Source organism: Protopterus annectens, chromosome 1.part1 (genome assembly GCF_019279795.1).
Source record: "Protopterus annectens isolate FY-2018-M chromosome 1.part1, PAN1.0, whole genome shotgun sequence".
Classification (NCBI taxonomy): domain Eukaryota; kingdom Metazoa; phylum Chordata; order Ceratodontiformes; family Protopteridae; genus Protopterus; species Protopterus annectens.
This window is the reverse complement of record NC_056726.1, coordinates 1,773,924,419-1,773,944,504: the sequence shown is the minus strand read 5'-3', so window position 1 is coordinate 1,773,944,504 and position 20,086 is coordinate 1,773,924,419.

Genomic DNA, 20,086 nt, shown 5'->3' with positions numbered 1-20,086 from the left:
ATTGTAGATTATTTTTTTAAGACCCATTGCTCCTACTACTAATGGAACTGTTTGGGTATCTTTCTTCCACATTGCTCTCGTTTCTGCCTGCAAATCCTGATATTTTATAACTTTGTATCTTTCTGTGAGCAACACACTGTAGTCACTGGGTGTAGTGATTTCATTGATCAATGCTACTATTGTCTTCTTTTCATGGACCACTATATCCAGTTTTCTGGCATCTATCTTTTGCACTGTTGGTAACGGGTGACCCATGTGATGTAGATTTCATCATTTTCTATGATGCTTTGTGGCTCATGTTTCCAGTGTTTTTCAGTAACTTCAATACCATAATGTTTGCACAATCCCCAGTGTTCATAGGTTCATAGGCAGGTACTAGGCTATCGGCCTAAGGGCCTACGTAAGCCTAGCCAGCAAGATACTGTAGCTTGCACCACCCAAGAAAGTGTAACCATCTTGCCATGTTATTATGCCTTTCAGTATACAGTCCTTCTGCCATTACTATGCCACAACCAGCAACAAGGTTTGCAACTGATTGCAGTGAGGTTTTACAAAACTTAAATTTGTCTGTTTCACCCACATGTTCAATGGACTTTGTAAACCAGGGTGTACATAGCCCACTATCTTGGGCTGCCAATATTTATCTTTCATCTCTTGGTTTGAATTCACCTCTCATTAAATGATGAACTCTACATCACATGGGTCACCCAAACTAAAAAGAACAGAACCCATCCTTCCCTGTGCAACAGTCCCCTCAAGGGAATACATTAAATGAGAGAAAGTATGTACTTGAAAAACCACTGTCGGTAGACATAGTAGTGTGTACTACTGTAAGCTGTACATTTACTCTCACTAGCCAGGACAGCCAGCAACCAAACTCTATCTGTTCCTAGACCTAGTCTCTCTTCCTTTCTCTTTTAACCTCTGTTTTTAACTCCTATCCTACCATACTCAAACTCTGACTTCTGCTACCTTCCTTTCTCTCTCCCAATAGATGCTACTATTGCTATTTCACCTCTGTCCACTAGGTGGCAATATTTCTCTAGACCTAACCTATTGTCTCCAAACTTACCTTATAGGCATCCCGATTCCCATATCTTGTTTCAATGTATAGTCCCACTGCAAGGGAGCCCGCAGGATTTTTTGCAGGGGGGTGCAAACTCAAGCCCCGCCCATGTAGCCCACCCCTCCGATGTCCCCGCCCACTCAGCCCCACCCCTGCCCACGCAGCCATTCCAGTGTCCCAATACTTGGCTATTTTTCCCCATTTGTCATAGACACTGTTCAAATCCCTCAGTGTGCATACTGTTTTATGCTTTACTTCTACAATGATTACAGATATTTGGATTTCATTTACAACTTTTATTTCAAATTTTATAGCACAAACACCGATAGACATTTACTAAACCTAAACAAAGCAATAGTCTTACAATGAAAAGAGACTTAGCATTAAAACTTCTCTACCTTTGAAACCCACATTCACCGAAACAACATTGAAACCCGCGTTCAAAGAAAATGCATCTAGCCAGTGACAGGGTAAGTTTACCTTTGAGCTGTTTTCAAATCATAGGCTCCTTGCACACATTTTTAGAACCATGCAAAAGTTATTTGATTCACCCTCCTGACTGTATTAATTATACTATTAATTATACTATATAATTGAATTATATTCCTTGTATAATACAGCACCACTTGTTAGAGTGTGTTTTAAATTTATAGTTCTGAACATTTTTCCTTTAAGCAATGAAACAAATCATATGAACCAATAATGACAACCTGCCAATTCAGAACATTTCAACAATAAAAGGGCCACTCTACTCGTCATACAATTAACCAATATCAATCAATATGCAGAATCTTTGCAGAAGTAAAACTCATCTGAATAATTCCACATTAAAGAGATCTGAAACCAGTGAAGAGGTTGTTGCTAGAAAACAACTTTATATTTCATTGTTTCTTCTACAAATTCACTGCCTGCTGCCCTTGAAAAATACATTGCTTACGTTATATTAAAAAAAATGGTAAGTTGGTATATTGCAATAGGGAATGGGTGGCAAGCTGAAAAACAAGTACATAGTTATTAGGCAGCTCATCCAAAGGAAGACATACACCCCCTTAAAATACACATCTACATGTTATGGGAGTAGAACCTGCAGCCCTCTGTATCAAGATGCAAGTATGCTACCTGCTGTGCTGCTTTAAAAATTCTATACCACAATAGTGATACTATTTGCTAAACAAAACAATTTCACATTTTAAGCAGACTTAGCATGAGCAGCAGTAAAACTCTCTTCCCTTGAAACTCACAATTCCTTGAAAATGCACTTGAAAATAAATTCCACCTGCTAACTCTAGGGCATTTCACTCTCTCTAACACACACCTCAACCTTTAAGTGCAAGAAATCTGGACAAAGCCTAAAGTAAAATCGGAACAGATTATAAATATTGCTCTCATGAACTTAAAACATTGCTAGAATAACAGGATTTATGCTAGTATGCATTTTTCTAAAGGATATTATATCTAAAACTCAAATGTCTGTCATTACTTAGCAACTTCAATACTTTTTAGGAGGAATATGGGAAAAATCTGGACATTCTCCAAAAACCTGGACAGCTGAGGGGTATGCTTCCTCCTTCTTATACATACAGACACACATACACACCATACTTCTCAATCTGTTAACACAAGAAATCTGGACAAAGCCTGTTATAAAAGGCCCAAAACTAGGGACACATTAGAAAGTTGCTAGAATAAAAGGATTTATGTTAGAATTAAATTTTCTGAATGATATGAAGTCTGAAAATGAAATGCATGTCATTATTTATTGACCAACTATATTCAGATATAGTTGGTTACCTCAGTACTCACCATGGCTTGCATTTTCTCCTCTCTTGAAAGGCCCACTCTGCTTAACTTGTGTATTATTTCCTCAGTTACTTCACCGTGGGTTGCAAGGCAGCTTCATCACTAGTGTGTGCACAAAATATAATGCCTTCAATGAGTCTTGCAAGAAATCACATGCAATCATCATGGCACAGAGGTTCTACTGAAGATGCTGTAAATTTTTCTCAGAAGCCAGAAACAGCTGTTATTCCACAGCCAGATGCAGCAGTAGGAAAACAAATTGCAGCGAACCAAAATAATTTGGAACCAATTGTATCTACCATTATTTACTGTGCAACCCTTGACATTCCTCTCTGTGAAAAAGAAGGCTCTGGTGGAAATTTGTTACTTGTTAGATTTTCGTATTGAAGCTGGTGACAATACTGAAATAGCACAGTGAAACAGGTGCAGGAAATGCTTGGTACATATCCCATAGGGTGCAAAATGAGCTGTTGGCAGAATACAAACACATACTTCAAAAGGAGATTGTTTGTGCAGCAAACAGGGCAGTTGGATTTCATGTATTGGCAGATGAAACTGCAGATCTCAGACATTGAGCAGTTGTCACTGGGCATTTGGTTTGTTGATGATGATTGTATTCGAGAAGAGTTTGCAGGTTTTGTTCCCACTGTCGTGAGAGATGCACAGTCTGTATCAAATGTCATTGTCAGTGAATGCATAAAGTGCGGTCTAGACCTGGAAAAATTACTCAGACTGGCTATGACGGCTGCTCCATAATGGCAAGCATCCAGAATGGTGGTCAGGCAAAGATTTGTGAAAAGTATCCAAAAACAGCCTTTATCCACTGCGCATCTCACAGACTAAACCTTGTAGTCAGTGATCTGAATGATGTTCCTGAAATGCATAGTGCTGCTGATGTTATCAAGATTATTTTTTCCATGACAGTCCAAAACGACAAGCATTGGCACCAAATATACCTCTTCTGTGTGAAACACGATGGACCGAGAAATATAAATCCATTCATGTGTTTAGTCAGAACTTTGAGAAAATATATGACTGCCTGGCTAATCTTCAGAAGAACACTGCTGGTGAAACCAGACAAAATGCACATATGTTACTCAGCGTGCCTCATCGCACGTTACTTATTTTTCTCTTCATTATTGCAAATTACTCATCAGTTCTTGAGCCTGTTGCCCAGATGTTTCAGTCTGTTCAACTTGATATAGTAGAGGCTCAACAACACATCAACAGACTTATTAAAATATTCAAGGAGCACCGCAACAATGCTGAAGAACACTTTGGGAATGACATTCTCAGTAAGGCAAGATCACTAGCAGATAAATTTAGTATTGAGTTAGTGTTGTCAAGGATTTGCAATCGACACACCGAGCAAACACAGTAGTCATGGATTTTGAGAGTTATTACAGAACAAGTATTTCTATTCCCTATCTTGACTCCTTAGTTTTTTCACTGACCTCTCGCCACCATTAACACTGCTCAGTTCAACTTATTTTATCTGCATCTTAAAATGATTCAAAACCTACAACGTGAAGAATTCTGAAAACTAATTGCCGTCAGTAATGAACTATATCATATTGCTACTATATCTGAATGATCGCTTCTTGTCTGATGCATTGGCTTTGAAGTTATAAGACAGCCTAAAGAATCCAATGGGCTACTACTACCTTTGTTGTCAATATCTTGCAGATCTTCTATCAATGATGTTACTGAACAAAAACAAACAAAAAAATGTGTCAGGTATGGGATTAAAAAAAAAAACATTTTCTGATGTGTTTCAGCTGCACCAGTGATTGGCATGTGCATCATACTAACCTGGACAACAACAAAAAATAAATACATAAAACTAGTTGATTTTTGCTTTTGTACATGTTTATGCAAAGAAAACTTAATACTGCAGTAAGCACCATTATACCTCTCAACTGAACAGATTTTCGCCTCATATTTTTTGTGTGTTCTTCCTAAAATGTGTACTTTTATGGCAAATAGCTGAGGATTGAAGTCATTAAATAATAATAAACATTTGAGTTGAAGACTCCACATCCTTCAGAAATTTCATGCTAATGCAAAACCTATTATTCTATCAACTTTCTAAGTTTGTAAGAGCAATATTTAAAATCTTTCCCTACTTGTTCCCCCATCATTTTAATCTTTGTCCAGATTTTTTGCTCTAAGAGGTTGAGACTGAGGTATGAATTCTGGATAGAAATATGTGTTTTATGCACAGTCTTCACAGTTTCCCTTAAAATGTCAATGATTCTCACATGAACTTGTCTATATTCTCCTGCCTTGGCAATCTGGCTAGTGCTTTTTAGTTTTTCCTTTCTTGTCTTATTTTTAGTACATCTTCAGCATTATCTCTACTAAACATACTGTATGAACAATCAAATGTTACAACATACTATACTTTTAATTGTATGTCTAAACCATTATGCTTATGTAAATATCTTATGCAATCATATCTACAATTCAGTGCCTACTACTCCTAAAGAATAAATTGCCCATGCTACATTAAACAAAAGTGGTAAGCTAGTATACTGCAATAGGGAATGGGTGGCAAGCTGAAAAACAGGTTCATAGTTGCTAGGTATTTCCTCCAAAGGAGGACATACTCAGGACTGCAGCACCCCATCTCCTTAAAATACAAATCTACATGCTGTGGAAGTAGAACCTATAGCCTTCTACATCAAGATGCAAGTATGCTACCTGCTGTGCTATTAACACTGCTTTAAAATTCTATACGACAATAGTGATACCATTTGCTGAACTAAACAGTTGCACATTTTAAGCAGACTTAGCATGAGCAGCAGTAAATTTATCTTCCCTTGAAGCTCACAATTCCTTAAAAATGCACTTGAAAATAAATTCCACCTGATAATTCTAACTAGGACATTACACACTCACACACTCACCACAACCTCTTAGTGCAAGAAATATGTCCAAAGCTTAACATAAATAGGGACATTTTTTAAATGTCAGAATGAACATTTGAGTGGTCACAAATTGCAGGAAGCATGTTTCTCCTAACAAAACAGTTTTAAAAAAATCTTTTAAAAGTGCTGATACTTTTAACAGATTACATGATATTAATATTGTTATGAGAGCTTTATTAACATTCAGAAAACAAGTGTGCTGATGAAATACTCATGAAATTCATAAACAAATTAATTTGTCACAAAAAGAAAAAAAAATAAAGGCTGTAAGGCTCATGAAACATTTATTTCAGCCATTGATATCCTGGTATGTTAGGGTTACCACCTGTCCCACTTTTCAAGGGACAGTCCCTCTTTGGACAGTTGTGTCCTGTGAAGAATTTGTAAAAATGGCAAATGTCCTGAGATTTTAGAGAAAAATTATTTCCTATATTTTATGTAAAAGTTGTATCAAACAGTTATTCTGTATGATCTGAAACACCTAGATATTATAAGAAACACAAGTGTATCCACCACGGAAATGACAATGAAAATACTCACAAAGTCCAAATAATGCAAAAAGTCCAGATAAAGTAAAAAATCCGTAAACTTCTTCTTCATTCCATGAATAAAACCAACAGAAATGAGCGCTTTCGCGTAGCAATAGTACGCTTCATCAGATTCTATTACAAGCTCTGTTATTTCAGTTTATATAGCTAAACATTATACTTAAATGATATAATTAAACAATTAAGATAGATAAGACACCAGTGAAAGGACCACCACGATTATGCAGCAAAAGAATCTTCTTTATTAAATACAAAAAGAGATGAGCGCTTTCACGTACGGACTGTACGCTTCTTCAGATTAAACAATTAACTAACCATTAAATATCTTAGTTTAAAGCGACATCTTTCTTTTGTTAGATTGCCATTCAGTTGCCTCATTTCTGCAAATAAGTCCATTTTAATGCATTTTAAAAGCTCTTTAGATTCAATATTATATGTATGCCTTTCCTAAAAGGACCCATAACATTAATATATAAACTAAACATATAAGAATTACAATATATATTAACTTAATTACCTTACATTATTTTAAAACAGTAAAACTTTAATGGATTAAATAAAACCACATATTGTCTAAATCTTTGTATGATGTATATTAAAGTGCTCAGTGCAGATCTATATAGCCAACTAATCCTATCTATTAACTATGGCCATTTAAATATATAAATAAAATATGAATATATATAAAAAATGAATGTATATAAAAACATATATATAATAAATAATGTATATAATAAAACTGCATTATATGCGATGTTTTAAAACAGGCTTCAAGGGGACATACTGATTTAAACCCGCTGTATAATACTTTTTCGCTTGGTTCTGACAAGTGCTCCAGCTTTGGTGTGAGCAGTTTGACTGTTATATTATAAGAAACAGAATAAGTAACATAAAATGCTACAAAAATAAGCTTTTATTTAGAAAAAAGTGACGTTTTATCCTTTGTACTGGCCGTGGGTATGTTTTGGCCTGCAAAATCTGATGTCTGTACCAAAAATGTCCCACTTTGGACATTTGAAAAGCTGGCAACCCTGTCCACACATCCCCGGCCCTAACTACCTATTTCTTACTTGCACACACCTCTCAAACACTTAAAAACACACACGCATACACTTACCTCTCACTTGTACACTCGTCCCAACATCTTTTAACATCCCCGGCCCTAACTACCTATTTCTTACTTGCACACACCTCTCAAACACTTAAAAACACACACACACACACACTTACCTCTCACTTGTATGCTCGTCCCAACATCTTTTAACATCCCCGGCCCTAACTACCTATTTCTTACTTGCACACACCTCTCAAACACTTAAAACACACACACACACTTACCTCTCACTTGTATGCTCGTCCCAAAATCTTTTGATTTGAAATTCAGCTGGGAGGAGGCGGAAGCTAAAGATGTAAGCCAACAGTTGCACAGCCGGAGAACATGAAATCATGTCGCAAACACCTGTTCCATCTGTGCGACTTGACGCAAAGAAAAAAAAAAAAACATTTTTTTTTTTTAAATTAAAAGAAAATGAAGTCTCCGGGCTAGCCGAATCCAGGGGGGTGCAAGTGCACCCCCCTTGCACCTGCCTGCAGGCGCCCTTGTCCCACTGTACCCTCCTACCTTTTACATTCTTCACTGCCTAACCACTTTGCATAATCCAACTACTATCCAGGCTATCTGTTACCTACCTCTACCCACCTATAATTACCTTAACAATCAGCTTTTCTGATTGTTCTCCTAGGGTTCTCTTCTTCTTTGGCTCATTCTGCTCCGTTTGCCCTGCGGGCTCACTCCGCTCCCCTACCCTACCCCCAAATCTCACGCGCCCCCAGTGGTCCTACACATATACACCACTTGCCACACCCACTACACTATCACCAAACACAAACTCCTTTCCCTTAAGGTCCCACTACTCATCTCTCACCAATCTTCACCTTTCTATCTTATCTGCAAATATCCCTGCATATCAACCTCATTCATATTGTTCCTACAATGCCTCCACTAATGTCCCAAACATGCCGCAATCCCTTACTTTTACTATCACTTCTAACTATCCTATCTATACCCTATCTACTTACTCACTATGAACACCATACATATCTTGGATTTCAGTACCCCATTAGGCAAACCTCTATACCTACACTTAACCTTCCCCTTAGTCTCAACAACTCTTTCTGCCCAGCAAAGTATTTGTCAGCCAAGTTTCATAGACTCACTCACATTTCTTACTATAGCTCAAAAGCTAGAAAATCCCAGAACCTAATTTCTAAACTTTTGCAACTCACCCTAAGAGTTTCGATCCACATCCTATTAGATGGTGACATATACCCAAACCCTGGTCCAACCTCAAGTACAGCTACAAAGCCTGATAAAACAACTTCTACTAACACACAACTACTTACCAGGCCCCCAACTCTCTTCTGATAGCACATCTAAATATTCAAAGCATCAATAATAAAGTTGCTCTCCTGCATGCCCTTATAGATGTACATTATTTTGATATCCTCTGTCTTACTGAAACTTGGCTTAACCCATCAATACAAGATAGTGTAGTTATTTCCCCTGGCTATAATATCCTGAGACTTGACCGTAATGCTAAGAAGGGTGGAGGTGTAGCTATACTTTATAAAAATTGACTACAAGTTATCTCACTAGACCCCAAAAAGCCTCTTTCCAGTAATGCAGAGATTCTGATATCTAAGTTTCAGCTCAAAAAATGTAAATCCATATATATAATCTGTATCTACCTTCCCCCAGGTAATAATGCTAACAAGCTATCCTCAGTTGGTTATCAACCAACTACCCACAAGAAACCATAATACTTGGTGACTTTAATATAAACTGGATTTCCTGTACATCTGAGCAGCCTTCTACTCATATTAACCTATATGGCTTTACCCAAACCATAATATCCCCTACCTGAACCAATAAACTTAACAACAAAAAAAGCAACCTAGACTGGATTCTCACTAATACTCACCAGCAAACTAATAAAAAAAGCACCTTTTCAGAAGATTTAAGTGACCACTCACTCACCTACTTAATCAGATATAAGACTGAATCTCCAAACTCAACCAACTATAGGACTGTAAGGACCAACAAAAACTTTAACCTGGATAGCTTCCAAACTGAACTTTCAGCCTGTGACTGGACACCCCTGAAACATCTCCCATTAGATGATGCAGTCAAATACTTTAATACAAAATTCTTAGCCATTCTAGATTGCCATGCCCCTATACGTAAAAGTAGAACTAGAACTAAACCAGCCCCATGGGTCACCAGAACTATTAAACAAAAAATCCTCCAAAGAAATAAACTATGGGCCAACTGGCAGGCAACAAAAAGCCCTTCAGATCACCTACAGTTCAGGCAGCTAAGAAATGAAACAAAAAAGCCATAGTATCTGATAAAAGAAACTACTACTGCCATCTTCAACAAACCCACCATAATAATCCTCAAAAATTCTGGCTAGGCATAAATAACCTCCTACACCCAGGACGCTCATGGACTCCTACTCCCTCTGGCTCTAATGACAATAATCCTAGCCAAATAGCCATCTCATTTAACACTTTCTTTACAGAAACTGTTCAATCCCTGGCCAACCAGCTATCTCCTAACATCATATGCTCCACCACTGCCACCACCAATAACTCCCTTCTGTTTCATTTTCAACCAGTTCCCACATCCCTTGTCTGTAAACTTATCCAGAAACTTAAACCCACCACACTCTCTGAAGATCAAGTACCTGCAGAATATCTGCAAAAATCAGCTAAAGTCGTAGCTTACCCCATATCCATCCTCATTAATAGAAGTATTTCTGAAAGATCCATACCATCCATTTGGAAAGTCTCCCACATTATCCCCCTGCATAAAGGTGGTACTTCCAAGGACTTTTCCAACCACAGGCCCATAGCCTGTGGCAAAAGTAATGGAGAAATGCATTCATATGCAACTTTTAATCCACCTACTTGAAAAAAATCTACTAGCCAACTGTCAGCATGGCTTTAGATCATTTCATAGCACCGCCTCTGCTCTCTTATCCTTTTCTGACCATATTAATAGAAATCAAAATAATGACACTCTATCCTCAGCCCTCTTTATTGATCTGTCTAAAGCCTTCAACATGGTCAACCACCACCTCCTCATAAACACACTCAAAAACCTGTTGTTGGATGATCTTGCTATTCAGTGGTTCCAATCCTACTTAAATAATAGAAAACAGGCTGTAGTGTGGGCAAACACCTTATCTTCCCACCTTCCAGTTACCCTAGGGGTCCCACAAGGATCTATATTGGGACCTTTACTCTTCTCCATCTTTACAAATGACCTCCATTTTGTAATCCCACAAGCCACCTGCATCTAATATGCAGATGACTCCACACTTATATGCTCTGCCACTTCCCCATCAGAACTTCAGTCTCTAACCCAAAAGACCTTTAGCACAGTTGAAAATAGGGTTCTGCATAGATGTCTTATCTTAAACCCAAAAAAAACAAAAATGCTATTATTCTCCCCTACCCGTAGAACCTCCCCACTTAACTTTACTGTAACCTCTAGGAGTGGAACTGTTATATCTCCTGATCCTACCACGAAACTACTCGGGGTTCTAATTGATAATAACCTTTCTTATGAGCCTCACATCAATAACACTATAAAAACAATTAATAAGAAATTAGGTTCCCTGTACAGGATCAAACCCTTTCTAACTCCACTAGCCAGGATCATCATTGTCCACACCCACCTTATCTCTACTCTGCTTTATGCCTCTTCTATCTATACCAAGTTATGTAAAAGTACTCTGAACAAACTGTCTACCTCTTACAACAATATTGCCAGATTTGCTGCAGGGTCCTCCTATAGAACCCATCATTGTATCAATCTGAATAAACTAGGCTGGCTAGAATTGCCAAATCTAATACTCTTTAATCAAGCAATAGTAGCCCACAAGATCCTGTATCAACCAGAAAATACACCTATACTCACTTCCCTAGTCACCCCCAAAAATAATCTCAAAACCCTGCGCTCATCTAACAAACTACTACTACAAAAATCTAAATCTAATAACTCAGCTGGTGACACTGTTCTCTAATACAGTGGGTAAAACCTGGAAACGTCTCCCCAATCACCTAACCTCTCTATCCTCAGCTAACCTATTTAAAAGTAAACTTAAACCCTACCTTAAATCACACTGGCTATGTCCCTTTGCTAACCCAGGTTAAATAACTAACCCTTCCCATGATACCTTACTTCTTATCGCATTATCTTATTTGGGGCATGTGCCTATGTATATATTGTTGACTTTATTAACTATAACCAGTCTACTCTTGGACCTCATGTGTAATTTTACAGTATGAGTGTGTCCATGTACTTCTTCCCATGAATATTCACTATATTTTTTTTGTGTAACTTTCTAATTAATAGCTCCAATGTCTTTGTAAATATCATTGTCTTTGTGTACTTTTTTTTTTTTAAACTTGTGGAGCTTTTCTCCCTGAGCCTCTAATGGACATGCATCCAGTTGGACTAGCCCAGTCAACAAATGTAAAATAAATAAAATAAATAAATAAACTCCCTTATCGAACACACTACTGTCTATCCCTAAAGAAACTCCACTGGCTTGAACTCCAACACCAAATCCTCCTGCCTCAGCTCCAGCTGACTCACTCTATCCTTCACCATCCCCTTGTTTGTCCATCTTTGACTAATCTTATCTCCCCCTATATCCCTAATCATAGCCTACATAGCTCAGACCAACTCCTATTGTGTATCTCCAAACCTAACAAATCCATTGGTAAAATACTTTATAGCCACTCTGTCACCTCTGCCTGGAACAAACTTCCTCTACATTTACGCACAATTGATAATACCCACAGCTTTAAAATAGCATTAAAAGAATACCTGCATACCTCTTGGATCTGCTCCTGCAATGACCCCACTTGAACATCTTCCCCTTTGCCTCTCTCACAACAGCTAAGGTCCCTCTTCTTTTTCTACCTCAACTATGTATTTAACTCAAATTTCTGATCAATCTTCTTTCACTACTAACTTTCCTCCTCTCTGTCTCCTCCTCTTCTTCTAACTCCAGTTCTTAAGGTTTTACATTGCAATTACTGTCACACTGAATGTCACAAATTATTGTAAATCATTCACTTTCTTATTTAGTGTAATATGTTCCTATGATTTACTTATGTTCTTCTCCTTCTTTTTATCTATTTTTACCTCCTTTGTATAAAGATCAATTGTTCTCCTACTTTAATTTTTGTATTAATCAATGTATTGATTATGTAATTGGAGCTTTTCTCCTCGGGTCTCTGCTGAAAAAGGACATCTTGCCCAGTCAGACTAACCCGGTTAACAAATGTCAAACAAACAAACAAACAAACAAATTAACCATTCCTACATTCATTCCTGATCAACATAAGTTTTTTCCAGATGTTTTCTATACTTGCAACTATATTTATGCATTTTCCACATTTCTTGCCTTCTCATCTGGTCCTTCACCTTGTACTTTTTCTCTTGTTTTTTGACACTTTCAATTGTTGCCTGATTTTTATCTACTTCTGGTTTGATTTCCATACTTGCTTGATGCCGATATGCTTCTGGTAGATTATCTTAGATTTATTTTCCTCATGTTTCAAAACCTTGACCACATTTGGGTTTTGTGAGGTCAGTAGATATGTGTAGAGTCCCACAATCGTAGATTTATACATGTAATCAATTTCAAGGATGCCCATCCCTCCTTCAGAATGGGGAATATATAATCTTGATATGCGCTGATTTTTATAAATCATTTGGTGAGCATGAAGCATCCTTCTGGTTTTCCTGTCTAATCTATCCAACACATGTTGGAGCCACTCAATACTTCAAAACTGTAAGTTAGGACAGGAAGTACAAACTGGTTTATAGCTTGGATTTTGTTCCTAGATGTCAATGCTGTTTTCAGGATTAATTCAAATCTTCTAAAGCATTCCTTAATAAGTTTTATTTGCATTTGTTCATGTTTTATTGTTGATCCTTCATCAGTTCCCAAATATTTATACACTCCCTCTTGCGCAAGTTCTTTTTTATCGCATTCTTGCCCCAAACTGATGTTTTTCTGGTGCTGCAGTTTTCCTGCTTTAAAAGTTGTTTTTGCACATTTATCAAGACCAAATGACATTCTTATATCATCTAAAAAAGTTTTGACAACTTGCAGTTGTGTTTTCACTTCCTCATCTGATGTGCTATACAGTTTTAAATCATTGACAAAGAGAAGATGAAAAGTCTTTATACTTTGTTGTTTTCTTGGAGCCAAATTATGGCCATTGCCTAAGCTGTTAAGTAGACAGCTTAATGAGTTAAGGGCAAGGCAGAATAGCAGCGGTGACAGAGAGTCACCCTGGAATATCCCACTTTGAATTTTTATCCCTGGGATAATAATTTGTTCTTTAGCATGGTTGGTCTGCCACTGTTTCATGGTCACTGTAATGTAGTCGATCAGTGTAGAGTGTATTTTATGCATTTTTAAGCACTCTTTTATACATGAATGTGGGACACTATCAAGTGTTTTTTTATAGTCAATCCATGTTACTATTTTACTGTGTTTGACAAATATAGAAATATGTATTTCTGTACTGTTTATCAAATAAATGAGAATAACTTTAAATCTAAATAGAATAACAGAGAGTGACAGAATATAGCAATAACCCACGCCTGGGTGTGGGTAATGCGGGATTTACCCACCGTTGGCGTGGTTTGGTCCCATGGGCGAAGCCCGAGGGACCAAACAAAGACAACCGTGGGTAAATCCTGCATTACCCACACCCAGAAGTGGGTTATTGCTATTATACTATGACATTATTTAAGAAAAGAAACAATTACTTTTCTTAAATAATGGCATTGTATAATGCCTCTTTGCGGCCCTTCCGCAGCTGTCTGGCATCCGCGGCAGTTCTGATGTACTGCGCATGCCTGCGCAGTACATCAAAGCTGTGGCCAAAAGCAATGGAGAAAGCAAGATCTCCGTTGCCTTTTTACTGTTTTGCTATGTTAAATGGGTTTAACATAGCGAGACAGCTTTAAAATAATATTTTAAAGCTGTCTCGCTATGTTAAACCCATTTAACATAGCGAAAGTAAAAGCAACGGAGATCTTCCTTTCTCCGTTGCTTTTTTTTTTAAACCTGTCTCGCTATGTTAGATGGGTTTAACACAGCGTCACAGCTTTAAAATAAGCAACGGAGTTCTCCGTTGTTTATTTTAAAGCTGTCTCGCTATGTTAAACTCTTTTAACATAGCGAGACAGTGTTTTAAAAAAAGACTTATACTAATGGAAAAAGTCCGGGTGACCTGACCTTTTTCCATTAGTATAAGTCGATTTACAACGTGCACGCTGGCCAAACAGCATGCACGTTTTGGAATATTAATGCGGGGTCATAGTATAATAGTGCTTCAGAGACTGTAACTGCCTCACATGGTTTGGTTTTCCATTTTGGTTCTTGACAGAGCCTGTATGTCCTCTCCAGTCCCTTGAGTTTTCATCAATGTCAACAGTGTCCTACGTCAGTTAAAAGACATGTTGGTGATCCTGTTAATTCTCCACTGAATTGTCATAATGGTTATATGTGTGTATGTTGGGGGGGAGCCTATGTGTGTGTGGAGGGGTCTGTGTGTGTGTGTGTGTGTGTGTGTGTGTGTGTGTGTGTGTGTGTGTGTGTGTGTGTGTGTGTGTGTGTGTGTGTGTGTGTGTGTGTGTGTGTGTGTGTGTGTGTGTGTGTGTGTGTGTGTGTGTGTGTGTGTGTGTGTGTGTGTGTGTGTGTGTGTGTGTGTGTGTGTGTGTGTGTGTGTGTGTGTGTGTGTGTGTGTGTGTGTGTGTGTGTGGAGGGTCTGTGTGATTTGTGATAGAATGGCAAATCACCAAGGACTGTGGATAGGCTTCAGCTCCAATACAATCCTGAATTGTATAATGTGAGTATTTGGGAAGTGAATGAAATGTATGAAGGAATAAAGGAACAAATGAATGAATGAATAAATGAGGGATGATAGTGCAGTTCATGCCATGCAGATTTCTGTAAAATGCGTAATGTTTTATGTATATAATCAGACAGGTTATCACTAGTTACAAGCTCCAAAGTAACTGCCTGAATACCAAGGCCAATGCAAAAACAATTGAAACCAAACTAAAAATTAAATACACATTTTTGCAGATGAGACACCAGTGGGATGCTGGACTGCTACATCCCCCCGTACTTTTATATATCAGCTCTGAGATCACAAAATATTGATGGAGGAGTTTCATATGTAATTACTACACTAGCTGTCTTTATGGGGCTATTTTAAACCTAGCCAGTTTGCCTTTTGTTGCTTGAATTAACCTATCCTATTTGGTTTTAAACTGGCCTTACCCACCCTATGGTCAATAATTATATATTACCCCTAAACAGAATAACTGAGATCATGCCATAGATAATTTTAGGGTACCAATGCATGGAATAAAGCATTTTGGAGCTGCCTTTCTGATAGTTTAATGGGTGCAAAATTAACATACGGATCTTTTCTCTGACATAGCGGGATCCTAAATCCATTGACAAGTAGTTCAGCTCAATCAACACACACTGATACACATATGACATGACCAGTAGACTTACTGCCATATAAATATTTTTTACCTCAATGAACAGAAATAATTTTAAAATAATTCATGCAAGGATCTTTGCCAAAATGTGAATGTTAATGAGGATTATGGCTCAGGAGTTATATGCAAATGATAATATATTCAAGCTATTTGAGATACCTGGCATCTTGACCGCAATTCCATGGTGATGCAGAATGGTGTTGTGTGTTTACATGAGAAACATAAAAAATTGTTAGAGCACAGATAGCACTATGGTTGTAATTCCATTACTAAATGAGAGATGGTTCCATTTATGGCCATTACTGCAAATGAGCTGACATCATTGGAGCTGATACCAGGTGCTCATATGTAAGGCTGTGTGCCAAACGTGAATATTCTCAAGGGTTATGGCTCAGGTGCTATATGCAGACAAAAATATATATCCAAGCAGTTTCAGACAGCTGGCATCTTACATGCAGTTCCATAATGATACAGAGTGAGCTGCTTAACGGGTCTCCTGCTGTGTCTCTACTACTGGAATTGACGTACAACTGATTCCTCTAAAATCAGGGAACTGACATTATCTGTTTTATTACTTAAACTGCTCATCTGCTGCTTCTAATTGTGTTTGCTTAAATTGTACTGGAGAAAAGTCCACTTTTCACACTGAGAGTTAGCTCTGCAATAGGAAGTAATTTGTTGATGCTCTAGGAATGTCATTAACCCAGGGAAGAAACAACTTTTTTTTGTCTTGCATGTAAAATATAGTGCCTTTCATGCCTTTGAACTCTTTGAGGTCTGAGAAATAAATGCCAAATAATATAGGACCCAATATTCTAATCAAACTGAGCGGCACTCAGCCAGTGCTCACATAAGTACTACAGAGTAGTTCTCCGTTAGTCCATGACACAAGTGGGGAATCCCCATATAGGTTTGCTGTTGTAACCACACAGGACAATTAAACATGTGCTGGAATGTACAAGGATAGGACAGGGAAAGAGAAAAAAAACACATTTCGTCTCTGACAAATATGAAAATGCCCCCACAGTTACTGTACTTAATGTACCTCTGCTTTTTCCCATAGCTCAGGAGACTAGAGTGGAGAACTACCAACTGTACCTGGGGAGCTGCAAGGAACATGGATGAGTATGCCTGCTTTTTTTACAGTAGAGTTAGAAGTTTTAGTTCTTACTTTCTCAGTAGAATTATTATACCCATAACTCATTTAAACTGCATAGACAGATTGATAGTTGGAGATATGTTATCACCTTTTGGTTATTATATATATATCCTGTCAACTGATTAAATAATTTAGCCATTGAAGCAGATTGTTATTATATGTATTTGTCACTTGCTGGATGTTAAGCTGTAGTAGTAGTACTGCCAGAGTGACTCAGCAGGTAGTCCATTCACCTTTTATGGCATGTGATAGGAATATTTTAGGTTCTGCTCCCACAACAGATGCTTTGATTCCATTTACATTGTGCTCACGACATTTCAGAAAAAGGGAAGAAAGGAAAGCCCACTGATTTGTACTGCATGTGTTGGCCTCATCTTAATGACTTTGTAGCTGCATATGCCAGACCAGGTAATAGTGCATACGGGAGATATGCATACTTATTCCTGTGAAGAAACATTACTGTATTTAATCTTAGCTGGATCACATAACTTAACTGGGCCATCACAGGCAGTGCAGTTACATTACAGCTGCACACACCAGCTGATTTAGTTTACAAAGGATACATATCTCAGATTATATGTCTGCATTTATAGCAGACCCCTGTTATTGTCACTTCTGTTTTTTAATGAGACCCCTGCACTTGAACTTGGCCTAATATGATTTCATTATTAAATAGTACTGTATTTCATTGTATACATGCATTTTTTACCTCACCCTCTTTGTTACTATCCTTTCGTTAACTGCATTTATTGGATGGCTGTTTTGTTGCTTCTCTCCATTTATTTTCCTTTTTTATACAGTAATGTCCACTGGTACTGCTGTGCTTTACACAAGACCATGTCAACCTACACCTCTTGCTCCATCAACATCTCTGGCTGCTAGAGCAGTCTCCCCAGAGGCACCTACATAAGAGACTGATAGACATTCTATCCCTGCCACTGGTGGGGCTTCTCTGGTAAGGGGCACTGTCATTCCCACCAGTGGTTCTACCAGGGATTAAGACCAATTTATCCGACAGAGCCATCTTGCTAAGGCAGTACGCCACGTGGTGGAATGGCATGTTGGTGCCCACATTTGCATCCTGGAAAGACTCCTCTACTGCAGCTTTCAGAGTCATGTCCCTGCCTACCACGGGCTGCACCATTAGAGCCAGGACCTAGTGCTGAGGTATTTCCCAAGAAGGGGTCTAGACTCCCACTGGGAGTGACATGGGAATGGTGTTATTGATGTTACTGGTCAGACACAATATTCCCCATACCCTTGTTCCCTTCCCTTCTGTGTTTCTGTATTCCCTTGTTACGTGTCCAACTCTCCCCATCACCATTGTTCTCCCTCTGTTTATCTGATGTCATCTAATCCACTATACTCCCCCCTCCCTCAGTGAGTTAGCACCTCCAATGTCAGTCTTATCTGTGTTCTAATTTTGTGCATGTGACCTTACTATGTATCCTAACCCTCTTACTATTGCTTCGCCCCTTACCTTCTTGGTATATAGAAAATTAGTACCTACCCCTATACACACACACACACACACACACACACACACACACACACACACACACACATACATACGCATGTGTGTGTGTGTGTGTGTGTGTGTCTCACCCATCCTGTTCATTCCTTTAGTAGCTCATACCTGTTTTATACAGCCATTTCTACCCTTTAATCTGGCCAAAAAATGAACCAGTGCATCGAGGGCCTTAAGACTACTAACTACCTTTCCTGCCTTGCCATTTCTGTGGGTCTGTGAATGTGCTGAGCTGCATCAAAGCACATACATGAACCATGAGTTCATTATCACATCCCTTCGCCATGACTGGGAAATACATGTCCTCACTACAGATCATGTTCTGGTCAGGGGCACATTTTTTCATTAGCTGCTGTGTTCTCACAGTCTTCTCACTGTGTTAATTGTTCATGAGAATGACCCAGCATGATCATGTATCTCAGTTCCAGGTACAACTTATATAAATTACAAAGGTTATCATTTCTACTGATCCTTTGACATAGGTAAAAATAAATGTTGAGCAGCAGTACATATTTATCTAAATTATAGTTTACAATGGAAAAGTTTCCTTTTAGATTAAGAATGAAGGCACTTCATGAGCTACCTTTTAAACGTTTGATAGATGACAGTTCCAAAAATGTGTGAAAACTGCTTATGCTCAGAGAACATTCACTTATTTTGTCATGACTTAAATATCTGAGACACATAAGTGGAGTATCAAAGTTATGAAGGCTAAACTCTCAGCAGCAGCCCCACCTTATGAACACACAGACTTTGACAGACACACACACACACACACACACACACACACACACACACACACACACACACACACACACACACACACACACACACACACACACACACACACACACACACACACACACACAAATTCTCTCACACATATATACACACCTACTTTTCATTAAATACACAGATGTTCGGAAGACTACACTCACAAAAAAGCTTGACATGCATCTCAAGAAGTTATATGCTCATCAAAACCAGAACCTTATCCATGTAACATTTTATGCAGATCTCTCAATGAGTATTGAAAATCAAACACAGAATTACCAAATCATGGTTCTGGGGTGAGCCTTATAAAAAAAGCACATAGGGTTTAGGTAACACTGAATCAGATCAGATTCAAAAGCCTTTAGGGTAGATATTAGAACCCCCCCCCCCAAAAAAAAAAAAACATCATAGTAATAGGTGGCACTTTTGTGTATAAAACAAGCATACAATTCACTGGACTTTGTACGAAACTGGTAATTGTGTCATGTCTGAATGGGATCAAATTTATTGACATCTCAGTTAGGTTAGAAAGGATTATGGCTAATTATCACATAGTTATTGTTCATAGTGGAGTTAATTTAACAAGGTCCTCCCACTTGGACATGCAACAGGATATGGTGGGGTTACTTAACATCCTAGCAAGCTTGGGGAGAAAACCTATCTCCTTA